We start from the raw sequence: 13,527 nt of genomic DNA on the forward strand, positions 1-13,527 counted from the left end.
TTACATTTCAATACGCTACAAGGTTTACGTGAAAGATAATGTGCTTGATAATTCTTTTCTATTCAGACCTTTGGCAATAAAATACTTGTCTGGTCCTCATAAACAATTCGTTTTCCGTTTCACTGTCAACTGAAATTTCATACACCTTTGTACGTTTAATTCAGGATAAAATCAATTATTGATATAACCTGTATAGAGTGCTTAGGAGTGTTAACCTTTGCCCATGCATCCACGAAAAGTACCAAATAATGAAAGTAAACATCGTATATTAACGTACATCATAAATAATAACACACTTTTAGACTCGCATTTTATCCCTATCCTTAGTAACTCACATACGAACTCTTCAAGAACAGCAGACACATTTTTATTTTTCTCGCGAAAAGCTTACCTTCTGTTGATGCAATTTTTCTGAACATTTATTATTCGGAATTAACAAATCATCACTCAACTGAACTATAAAATTTCTTCTAACTTGACTTATGATTTGCATTGCTATATTTCCATGGGAAAAAGCCCCATATTTTGCATTTACAAGATTATTTTTATTCAATTCACTAACAAAACAAATTATCCAGCATAAAGCTGCAATGTTTGGATCGAAGAATAAGTGAAAAGTCGAACTCGTGGTGTTCGAGAATAGATATCGATTAATTCAATATGGCTCCATGCGCACCGTATTCATAGTTAATACAAAAATTAGTTTCATGTTTCATATTAAAGGATTTGGTTGTGTTCTTGTATCCTGTGTTCGCATACTTATTTTATTACTCAAGGGAAGTAATAAGTTATTTTTCATATATAAGTTTATCTTGTACGTACTTGAATTTAACACCTCTGTCGCAATGCCTCCTCGCCAAACGATATCGATGATTTTTAGGCTTGTATCCTGTCTCTACACAACTTGCATATTTATAGGAATTTAAAAGCCAGCAATTCATTACATCCATTCTTAATTTTATAACTTAATCTAATAAGTTATATTAACAGACGGCGGCAATAAACCTTCCGTAAATCGCCATTACTTTGCTGACAGAAAGTTTACTAACGACTAAAATATGGTAAAAGGCAGCACAGTGAAAATTGTCTCTCATTCGCCTTCGTACCACTGGCATGAAAATGTCATGTTATCTGAAGTAAAGTGTAATTTTCTTTTAGATTAAAAAAAGCTGGGAGAAAAGTAATTGTGCACAATGTCGCACATTGTACAACAAGATTCTGATTGGTGGAAAAGTAACGGAAACCTTACATGTTATCCCAATTGGCCAGCGCTTGGTCACGTGATGCAGGAGAGGCTCTAGATTGACGCATAACTTCCAATAGTTCCCACCCCGCAGCCGCGACTTGAGTCAGTCTCTATTTCCCGACGGTGGGTTCCGCTAAAACTACTCAAGAACATGAGACGTCAGACAACTTGTGCCTTATTTATACGATAGCTGATGAGTGGAAACGAAGGCAGAAATATACAAGCTTAGCAGGGAAAGTCTTGGCTCTTCCAATAGGACATTTTAAGTTACATAGACGAATATAAAAGCAACTGGGGAATCAATGCATTCAAATAAATAAATAAATAAATAAAATTGTTGAAATAGCAAAAGTGAAATATAATGGCAAAACAGATGAAACTCTCTAGTATAAATGAACAAAGAACGTTTCTTTAAATAATAATAAAGAAAAATCGGTTGTTTCTGTTACAAGAACACATTTTCGCTTCAAAGGGCGCTTAAATAAGATCTCGGACCACATTCCGTAAAAATTAGCGCCAACGCAACACAAAATTCAATTTTTGTTTGCAACAATCCACGTATTATTATAGTTGCATTGTGTATTTTATTAGCGTTGCGGTCCGCAAAAACCGAGACGGAAAAGAACCCCCTCAACTACGGCTCCTGGGAAGGGCTTCTCACAAATATAGCTAATGCCAGACGAGCTCTTTTGTCGTTAGCTAACAAAGATAAATTAAAATCTAGATTTAGCCAAGTTCAGTTTCTTGTAAGTTTTTGATTCTTATCATTGTACCCCATTTGATACCTCTTCTGGAAGAGTAAGCTTTTTTCGATTTTTTTTCTTTCAACAGTAGGCCTATTATGCCAATCTCTCTAACCCATTTGTACTCGACTCGGTCCATGAAAGGCTGACAGCTAGTTTTAAACTATAAGTTCCATTCCTAGAAATTAAGTTAGGGCATAAAGAATTACAGTTTCATTTGACGAATAAGAAATGAGAATAGTGAAATATCCTAGATTAAAAAGCCTGGAACATGTACTTAAGTGCATGAGCTCAATCGGCTTCAAAAGCGTAATACGAGAATGTTCTTACAAGAGGTTAGGTAGCCACAGTCCCAACAAGGCTGCGAATGAATGAGACTCATTGAAAAATGAAATGAAATCTTTAACGTCCTACGGTTATGCCGATTAGGTTAAAAGAGACGGTGATAATGAGAAATGAGTGAAATGGTGGAATGAAGAAAGTGGTAGGAAACGAGAGAACCCCGAGAAAACCCACGAGCACGGTGTTTGTCCACAGAGACTCATTGAAGACAACGAGCAGGAACCCAACAATAATAAGCACGAGATGAATCTCATTGAGTGCGTGCGAGTTTAAGCGTGAGCCTAACTGAGGTTCATAGCTGCACCCAAAAACGAGTACAAACGGCTGTGCCCGCAATCTTCTCAAAATCAGAACCTGCACAGTTTAAACGATTCTAAACCAGATTTAAAAGTCTTGCGATTTTGCTTAGGTCTACTAAACTACATTCGATTCAGCACATTTTACTCATTTCTGCATTTTTTCCCCTCTAAATATTTTATGTTAATGATGAGCCTTCGAAGTCTTGGATTTATACCGGTATATATCGTAATATTTGTCAACGCTTTGAAAAATAAGCTACAGCTTCGTGACTTTTTGATGTCATTATTTTGTCCTTCAGCATCCCCCGTTCTTCCTCAGAAATTGGGCTTGGTACGAGAATGTTCATATCTCCCCTTCCCGCTGATCTAGTCGCTAGCGCAATGTCCTTTGATGCAAGTGGTTCTGGATTCAATTTCCACTAGAACAAAAAATCATTTCATAACTATTCACTTTCATTCGTTTCCTTCTAAAGGTTATAAACAAAATTTCGTTCCACGAGCATGTTGAGATTAGTGTTCGCAAATCCCATTGAGGATAGAACAGGGTTACCAGAGTTCTCAAGGAGAAAAACGGAAGTTATATATAAAAATAAAAAAATAGTATGTGATATTCCATTACTGACATTCCATATAAAATGTGCCACAAAAACTTAAAATTTACGTCTGCTCTGGTAACCCTAATACAGAGCCTGGAGCTATACGAGACGTGAACTTAACGTAGGATCCGAACATGAACTCCACTTCCATTTTAGAATGGAATTCACCTCTTATCCATAACTGATTTGATAACAAGCTAGGGATGATTGATCTCCCTCAGAGAAAGAAAAATTTATAATTCCTAAAATGTCATCGTTCCTACGCATCAAATGCTGATAACTAGCTTTAATAGTTTTATTAATGTGAACTTTACCATAAATCATGTTTTTAACATTTATACATTCATTTTTAATAAATGGCTAAGAAGTATTCATCAAGCTGACAAAAATCGCGCAAGAATGGCATATAAGCAGTCATGACATCGCCAATGGATTAAAAATCCACCACCAAAATTTGTTAAACCATTTAGAGAAAGCACGCTACAAAAAGAAGCTTGACGTTAGGGCGCCACATGATCTGACTGAAAAAAAAATTAGTCAATCGAATTTGTATCTGCGAATCTCTACAGAAACGTAACGAACTCGTGCCATTTTTGAAGCGGTTGATCGTCAGTAATCGAAATTGAATAACCTACGACAATATGTGAAACATCGCAATCGAAACAAGGAGGTAAAGCTCATACTGACACTCAGGAAGGTTATGGGTCAATAGCAAGAGTACAACGTACTACGCTGACATCATCAGACCAGCACACATGTTTAACGATCCGTCAAAATTTGAGAGAGCTTGACTGGAAGGTTTTAATCGTACAGCCGGACCTGGCACCATCAGATTATCATTTGTTTCGGTCTCTGGAGAACTCCCTGAATAGAGTTAAGTCGTTTTCAAAACAAGAATGTGAAAACTACATGTTACGTTTTTCATTGACTTAATACTGTTCTATTGATAAAATCTATATAAATCTCAAACTCAGGGGGGAATGCCCCTCCCTGTCCCCCTAAATGACGCTCCTGTATGATCATAGTTACATTCTATTCTAAATATAACTAAATTGGTAATTATCTCGTTGCAAAGTTTTATACGAGTTTCTTAGTGTTTTTGTACGTAGCTCACCAGTAAGAAGCAACGACCAGAAGGGAAGTGTAAAAAGGATCTGCATCAGAAAATCAGTGTCTCTCAGAAATTGTTTAATCCTTCTGTAACGATTATTTGCATGGCATGCTTTATCTTGTGCTGGCAGATTCTCCAGAAAGTACTTAAGTAGCCCTAAAGTTGTTCCGCGATGCGTTTGCACACAGGAGACAAAATTAACCATCGGCTCGGAACATGACGTAGAAAGAAAAGGCTTTCTAAATCCCATACTGACTGGACAAGAGCATAGTCCTCTTGTCGAGCCGCAGACATTCTAAGCCACTGAAATACATCCGCACAAAATCTTCAATATCCCACAACAATGATTTTACTTTATTATGAAACAGAACCAATATCCAGAAGCTTTGGTAACCCTTGATCTTGGCATCAATTCGCCAAAGAGACACGTTCACATTAGGTCCATTACTTTCCAGGATGAGGAACCTGTCATGAGGCAGTTTAGATGTGGCAATAGTTTGAAAAAGATCTGAAGATGCAGCGTGCCCCAAAAATGGACTGTTCAAATACTGAGTAACAACACAATTGGTCGAAGAAAAATATCGAATGTGAATATCAAACTGTTTATCAGCTGCTGCGTTTGCTGTTTCAACTACAGTAAGACTTAAGAAGTTACCGGGAGTTTTAACATCGTACAACAATTTTTCATAAACAGAGGCCAAGTCCATGAGATATTGAGTATGACAACTTAGTTTTATGAAGTTGGAAATCCTTATTTTCACAAGTGCAAGTAGCAATGCCACAAAAATATAGGAGGTTTCGTTAAAATACAGGAAATATAGGAGTTTATAGGAAGAGACGCAAATATATAGGAAAAATAGGAGCATTGGAAAGCCTGATATGTGGTATCATAATGTTATTCTAAAATTACACCAAAGTACAGTCTCAATTTTGACCTCCAAAGTTTTAATATTATTTTAGACAACCTGATATATATTAAATCCATTGAACACCTTTACAGAAGTATCGAAAGTTTACTGCTTCTTGCATAGTAGGAAAGGTATTTTATTTGTACTTGGCCTAGAAATATAAGTCCTTATGAGACTCCGTTATATGAGTCAACATCCGTCTATATGAAATTATTGGTTTTAACCTGATTTTGAATTACTTCTTCTTCCATTGGCATTTAAAGATAATTTTTAACATGAATTTGTATTCAAGTCGGTCACTAGTAAGCAACTGCACTTCTTCAACATACGTGGCAGCAACCGTTAAGAATTTTATGACGAGACTTTAAGTTAAGCGACAAGGTTACCATTATGAAACGCAATGCACTCTCGCCCTCGGAACTTTTTCTCTTTTTGCCTTCTTCTTACCTTGTAAAGCAGTTTCCACCCTTGTTTACCGGCACCCCCATCATAAATCTTGCATACTTCATGCTCCCCTACATTTTGCTCGTTGGTCATACGCAGCTTTTGGCCAGGGGCGGATCTGAGACTTCAGGTAGTTTTGAATTCTCCAATTTAATAATAATAATAATAATAATTATAATATATTTTCATGAGTTTATATTTGTTTCTAGCAAGACTTCTGCATACCACTCTAGTGCAGTATCAGGGTGCGAAATCCCGGGGGGGACGGGAGGGATTTCCCCCCCACCAAAAATTTTATACTTGCGTTTCCCCCCCACCAAAATATGTAAGGGGGGACACCTTAATATGAAAATATAAGTAGGTCTATAAAGAAAATTTTCAAACAAACAATAAATTTGAATGCATGCCTATTTTTCAAAAACGTAGTTGTAAAGGTATCAGGTGTTTAACTTTGTCGGCTGTTTCGTTGTGACGAGATGGAGACCTTTATTCTCTAGCGTACCAGTTGCGTGCAAAATTGGTAAAATTTCTTAAACAGTTGACGAATCTACAAACAGGTTTGCGGATAAGCACTTGCTGTTATTTGTAACATATGTGGACGAAGAAAATAACAATTGTTGTTGTTTTTATAAATTAGTGCCTGTAGAAAATGCTGATGCAAAATTCCTTGAAGAGAAAATTATTCAAGCGTTTTCCGAAGATGGCATATTTTTAATCTTAAAGATAAGCTTGTTGCATTTGGTTCGGACAGGGATGTAGTGTTTACTGGGAGAAACAAGGTGTTGTTGCCCAAATTAGAAGAAATGTCGACCAGTGCCTAATTAGCGTACACTACATGGCACATCGAATGGATCTTGTATCTGAAAGTTTTTTGATGTTGTGAATGCTGTTCACAACTTTGTATATTTGTTAGGCGAACTTCATACAGCTGCAAAACTTAAAAGTATCGCGACAGTTACAGATGCCACAGGACTGCTAAAAATCAAAAGATTGTTTCACATACGTTGGATTTCAAATGAGGAGCATATATTATTTGCAGTCTTTACATATTTTTCTTGTATAATGCAATTCGTACTTTTGGAGTATGAATATGCTGACCATTTCAACAGAGTTTTAAACTGAATGGTATTTAAAAAAAAAAAAAAACTGTTGGAGAAAAAGAAGATTCTATTGCTCGTTTTTTTTTTTTTTCTGGATATTGCGTCCATTCTGTTTAATATTAGTAAAACGACGCATAATGAACCAGTTTCGTACAATGAAATAGAGCAAGAATTGAATCTTTAATCCAAGCTCTGAGAGAAATGCGTATGAAAGATGATGTCTACCAAAGTCTTTGTATTAGAGCACTGTAGACAAGCGTCTGATACAGGGAGTGATGATAGTGAGTTTGATCAAATAAGGGTTTAGTAGAAGTGGAAAGAAGGTTTCCTTCTAATGATGTCCTAAAGTGCTTTTCAATGTTTGAAAATAAAGATCGTAATAACATTAGTGGTTTATACGGTAACGTAGACGTATATAAACAAGCTCAATTGTTTGGATTAAATCCTGATACTGCAGTGTTAGAATGGCTTGGTTTGATTTAGTTTAACGTCCTACGATTATGCCTACTAGGCTAAAGGAGACGTGGACCTACTGATTATAATGGAATCCGACCACTTTGGTCGTTCAACTGTACACCACCGGGAATCAAACCAGGGACCACGTTAACCGAAGTCAAGCGTGCTAGCCACTAGATCAAACGGGGGTTCTACAGTGTCAGAATGGAGAGAGTACAAGTCAAGTTCTTAAAGACTTAACGCGGGCCATTATCAACTGCTGCCTGTGAACGTGGATTCATATTAAAAGTTTCGAAACAGGGGCGTCATTTAGGGGGGGCAGGGAGGGGCATTTGCCCCCCCCCCCCCGAGTTTGAGATGTATATAGATTTTATCAATAGAATAGTAGTAAATCAGTGAAAAACGCGAAATTTTACTTATATCAAGGGGTCTTGCCCCCCCCCCAAGCAAAATCTGAAATGACGCTCCTGTTTCGAAAGAAACCGTATGTTGGCGAGTACCTTTCAATCTTTATTAACAATTAAACTCAGTGGATCTCCTTTAAAATTATGGAATGCTGTTACTGCTGCTCATAACGTGGGTTTCTTCTGGCCGTCACATGTTCAACTCTCGTTACACACGGAAAGAAAGTGAAGTTTAATCTTAATTTTTTTCTCTAAGGTAAGATACGTTATTGCAAACTATATTTTAGGTCTATAAATACAGTAACACAATCATTCAATACTCGTATTATTGTGGCTCTCTCCGCTGGTCTACTGGCTAGCATTCATGCACCATCTTCGGTGCACGGGGTCCCGGGTTCGATTCCCGGTGGAAGCGCCTTACAAAAATTTGAACGATTACCGTGGTTCGGATTCCACCTTAAACTGTAAGTCCACATCTCATAGCTTCGCTGCTGAAAAGGGACGCTAAATTTAAATAAGCAAATCAATCGTATTGTTGTATTTGTGCTTTCATTTTCTAAGGTTTAACGTCCTACGAATATTCAGTAAAACTAAGGAAGACGGTCATGATGAGATATATAATAATGGTGGATTAAGATAGTGGAAGGAGCCGGGAGGACCCCGAGAAAACCCACACACAATTGTTTGTATACCACAAGCAGAATTTGGAGCGAGCTAGGATCCAGTCAGGGATTCCACGCACCTGAGGTGAGCGCTCAACCACTGAGGCAGCATGGCTTTTTGTTGTCTATCAAGTATTTGTATTGAAATTATATGTTATTTATAATAATATATTCTTGCTAATAATACAATATAAATACATAGTATTATTTAGACTTACATAAGTGACCGGATATCTGAGCGACCAAACTGAAATACTAAATACTTAGCGAAGAAACGAGAATTTCATAAAAAATAATAAAAACTATACTCTGACTCTACAGCTCATGAGGATCTATGGCTGGCCAGGTGAAGCGCTTCAAGTTAGTAGTTCTAATGCTTGGTTAGGACATCGGTTCTCAGGGACTATTATTTCTGACTTATAGATCTCTACCGCATTTTCGTGAATGCAGTCTTCAATATGATGGTAAACACAAGGGTACTGTGCTCCCACGGAACTCTAATCCTGGACCATACGCACCGAAGTGTATATTAAATGCAGTAGATAAGTTACCAATTTTGGTTAAATGAATAAATAACATTAAAGTATTTTTAAATAACAATGACGACTAGTTTGAACATTTATTATTATTATTATTATTATTATTATTATTATTATTATTAGTAGTAGTAGTAGTAGTAGTAGTAGTAGTAGTAGTAGTAGTAATAGTAGTAGTAGTAGTAGTAGTAGTAGTAGTAGTAGTAGTAGTAATAATAATAATAATAATAATAATAATAATAATAATAATAATAATAATAATCCATTAAAATTTCAACTTTTTGGAGGCTCTACGAAGCATTAGTGTGGATCGCTGAACTTCTTCCCCCCCCCCCACCATTTTCAAATGATTTCGCACCCTGTGCAGTATTATCATCATCATCATCAATTTGGTCTTTATCAAACCACAGTTCTCACTCAATAGTTATTTTGCATTTGTACGATATTTAACCTTCTTACTGCGTAAGTCGAAAAATCAAGGTTATCGAAAACAATAGAAGGCAAAAAATCGAAACGAACAGCTTTGGTGACTACTCTCAACAAGCCCAAGATATAGACAGAAACTTTTTTAAAAAGTGACTATAGTCGACATTTGCAGGATAGGGAAATTTTCTTTGAGTCGACAAAAGTCGACTTACGCAATGAAAGGATTAATTTAACGCCCCTTTGTTGTAACAGTTATAATATGTTAAGTTAAATAACCATTTTTTTTTAAAAAAAAAAATCATAATTTGATACACATCTTGGCTGTTTGTAAATCAGTTACGAATTGTTTAAATGTCGGTTCTAATTTTTTTTAGTACTTTCAAACACATCGACAACCCTTTCGACAATTAAAAGAAATAAGGCAATTGTTAACAAACAGATTTAAAAACGAAGAGTTGCAGGTAAGTCGAAACAGAGCAGAGCTGTATTTATATTCGGCACTGCTGGTAGTAATTAATATACGGAAAGCCTACATTACTTAGTTTGAAGGTCATTAGGGATCGGTTGATAACGGGTTCTTTTTCTCTTTCAACACTGTCACTATTGTGCTTCTGAATAATAAACGTAACGCAAACTGTCTACATCTATAGTATTGGAACCATTCACAAGCTGTTGTTCGTTTCATTAATTTTCAGTCCAGTGTTCTGATCTGAGAAGTTTATTTGTGGTGTTATGAATGTTGTATTAACTTTGTAATTTTTCGTTCTCATCAATGTGTTTGTGTGAGAAGCAAAATGGCAGCCTCTAGTTCAAAGAGAAGATGGTATACTGTAGATTACATCAGGTATGGTTTCATGTTCATTTTTAAGATGGCATTCAACTCCACAGTGTGTTGCTGCTATAGCAATGATGCTCTCCGCCCTATCCAATGGAACGACATTTTGTCAGCAGTACATCCAGCCCTCAAAGATGTAAAGACTCACTGAAACTTATGAAGCTGGACTTCACAAGTTTGGAGACATCATCCAAACGTTCTGATTTTTTTCTATTTTTTTTTTTCTTGGAACAGTAGGAATACAGTATGTACTGGTGGAGCTCCAGCAATATTAGATTCGCGATCTGGATTTATAAAGTTGGCAAAGGATAGAAATCCAGAATTATTGGTTTGCGCTGCTTAATTCACAGGAAAGCTTTAGCTGGAAAAGCTCTAACAGAAACTAGCATTAACATTGACTATTGAAGTTGTTAATTTTGTAAAGTCAAGTGATCTGAATACTCGTCTTTCTGAGGCTTTATGCGACAACCTCAGTGCTGAACATAAAATTTTACATTTGTATACCGAAATTCGTTGGTTGTCGAAAGGCAATATGTTAAGTAGGCTGTACGAGGTTAAGTCAGATGTGGAAATATTTCTCTTAAGTGTAGGAAAAGATCAACTTTATACTTCTTTTACAGATGACATATTTGTATTTTTTCTTTCGTATCTTTTTTTTATATTAAATAATCTTAATTTGAAACTCCATGGTAGAAACACGAACATACTAACTTCTTGTGAATGTGAAAAAAGATCCTGTTCTGGAAAGCGCCACCTGAATGCTTCTACGCGCACCTTTTTATCTTTTCCTCTATTAAATGAACTTTCTGACAATAAAGAGTGTGGTTTGGCCATGTAGAGAGACCTAGATTCAGCCTATAATGAATTTAAGCGATATTTTCGCGACTTGTGTCAAAACTGGCAGTACAAATTGGCAAAATCAGCTTCCTCCATTGACATAGATTAATTTGCACCTGAAAAAAAAAAAGCAATTGAACTGAAGTGCGATTCAGGTGCCAAAGAACTGATTCAGGCAACGTCTTTGGAAGAATTCTGGGCTTGTTTCCTGCCTGTTTACAGAAGAGTAGCAAAAAAAGTCTTAGAAGTTCTTGTTCAGTTCTCGAAAACTTATCTCTGTGAATAAAAATTTTCGACATTGACCACAATAAAATGAAAGTATCACAACCATTTGGAAGTAGAAAATGACTTCAGGTGTGCTTTGTTGAACTCACCACCGAATATCGAGAAACTTATGATGGAAAAGCAACTTCAACCATCACACTAAGTTTTTCCTTTGCCCTTACTTCTTATGTTTCTGAACTCTCTTACACACTGAAATTGCATTTTGTACTCATTTTTGGTAATTTTGTAGAAAATTTTAATTTGCATAATTATTTAGTTTTTAATAAAGTAGAAATCGTGAATAGAAATGGGAGACAAAATGTAAAACACGCAGCGTTTTGAAGTTTCCTAAAGCTAAAGTGTAAATGCTTATTACAAGCTATGTTTTATTCATAATTTCACATCTTATTTGTCATAGCTTGCGCCGCCCAGGTTGGGAACCATTATTCTAAAGATAGAGTTCGACAGCCCTTTCAAATTCGACAAGAAAGTTTTTCAATTGTTATTCTCAGGTGCAATATACCCTGGCTGGGTGATGCAAAAATATATCGGTTTTTTAAAAACATTGAAAATATTTTGGTTTCCAACACGTGAGTTGAAGTATGCAATGAACTAAGGAAACAACCCCACGTGTCGCTATGGACAGTATTTCCCTCTTCAGCGACTTTCACATAGAATTTCTCTGAATTCAAAACCTCGGGTGATATTCGAACATTGAACCATCCTAAACCCTCTCCCTTCCCACCCACCCCCACACACGTTTTATATATTAGTTTCACGTCCAACGATTATGCACCCAGCCGGAGACGGTGATAATAATGACAATGAAGTGGGAAAACGATGTTTCTTCAGAAAGTCCACTTGGGGCGACATGGATCGAACAAAAGATCCCGCGCACTACAGTTGACGTAAGTGACAACTTGTGTAATGAAGCCGTAAGTTCACAACTGTTATGCATCGTATTTTTACTCTTAAATTTCAATTTTTAACCATTTTTTTAGTTTTATGCATCATGTAATAGTATACACAAAGCTCAACTGTGAAGATTTCGAATTAAATAAAGATGTACATATTTAAGATATGCATAGAGGAAATTATTTTTACACTGATCAATATAGAAGTAACATGTATTATAAATGTTACCTGCTATAATAACAAGGACAAATGTAGATAAATTCAAGAAATTACTTAATCAGTATCTCCTGAACAAGTGTTTCTATACTCCTGATAAAAAAAAAAATAAATAAATATCTTTAAATTTTACGTCTCACGTCGGCTACGCTAAAGGAGACGGTGATGATTAGAAATGAATGAAATGATGGTATGAAAAAGGAACCCCGAGAAAACCACGCATATAGTGTTTGTCTGCCACAAAGTTTACTTGCTGCGAACTGGGATCGAACCAAGGACCTCATGCACCAGAGGTGAACGCTTTATCACTGAGCCACCGAGTCCCCATACTCTTGATAAGTTTTGTAATTTTGACTATGGGAACATGGAAATTATGGCTGCTGACTGCCAAGTCCAATAGAATGTATACGATCCCTAGACCCAATAAATTGAATTGAATTTCTGAATCATAGAGGAAGCAACTGACCACCCTGCCCCTAATCCACTGGTTCAGCAGCCTCGGCTACCTACATTCTGGAGAGCTAAAACCTGCCTTCAGGGAAAATACTCGAGAGTATTTTTTACACATTAAAAAATATGATTTCTCACAAAGAATGGTTTTCTTTCTTTAGCTATTGGTGAGGTTAAAATATAAGCAAGAATGGTTACCAAGAACTACGCTCAATTCAGGAGAGCCTTTAATGTGACTGAATGGAAGATGAAACGTGGAAAACATTTCATGCGCTATAAAACCTCCTTTATAATCACAAAGTGGAACCAAAATAAAAGGTTTGCTGTCAAGGCGTGAAAGTATGTTCGGACTATTAACGAACCATGCATGCGTCGTGGATGGCATGAAGCGACCTAGCTAGTGATAATGTCAAGATTTTTTTTTTTTTTTTCGTCTAGCATGTTATATACAAGGACAACGTTTATAAAGCATTTGTTAAAGAAATAGTTAAATAAATAAAACCTTGACTTTTGGCTTCTAACATATAGATACGAGCTTGCCGCACAAAACATCAGTCTGTAAAAAGAATTAATCTTGTATGCTAATAATGACGTCTTTATGGATAGGACACACAAGAAATCAAGCCTGATTTATCGAGATGTACTCCACCAAACTGAAGGATATAATTCCGTCAAACTCAAATATGTAACTTTTTAAAAAAGAAAAACAAATCAAATGATACACCATACTTTTAAAA

General features: G+C 36.2%; 1 protein-coding gene across 5 annotated transcripts in view; it reads right to left on the minus strand.

Moving 5' to 3' along the window:
• LOC145690658 (uncharacterized) overlaps nucleotides 1-13,527 on the minus strand; it is a 208,449-nt gene that overhangs the window by 109,460 nt on the left and 85,462 nt on the right. The window contains exon 1 of one of the 5 annotated variants that reach the window (XM_081765770.1): nucleotides 823-1,108. The exons of 1 other annotated variant lie outside the window; for it this stretch is intronic. The gene's annotated coding sequence lies outside the window, so the exon portion shown is untranslated. Of the gene's footprint in view, nucleotides 1-391; nucleotides 630-822; nucleotides 1,109-13,527 lie in introns of those variants that run through there. 3 more of the 5 variants (XM_081765773.1, XM_081765768.1, XM_081765772.1) reach the window with 3 other exon arrangements.

The sequence above is a fragment of the Thermobia domestica genome, chromosome 7 (genome assembly GCF_964235325.1).
Source record: "Thermobia domestica chromosome 7, izTheDome1.hap1.1, whole genome shotgun sequence".
Lineage (NCBI taxonomy): Eukaryota > Metazoa > Arthropoda > Insecta > Zygentoma > Lepismatidae > Thermobia > Thermobia domestica.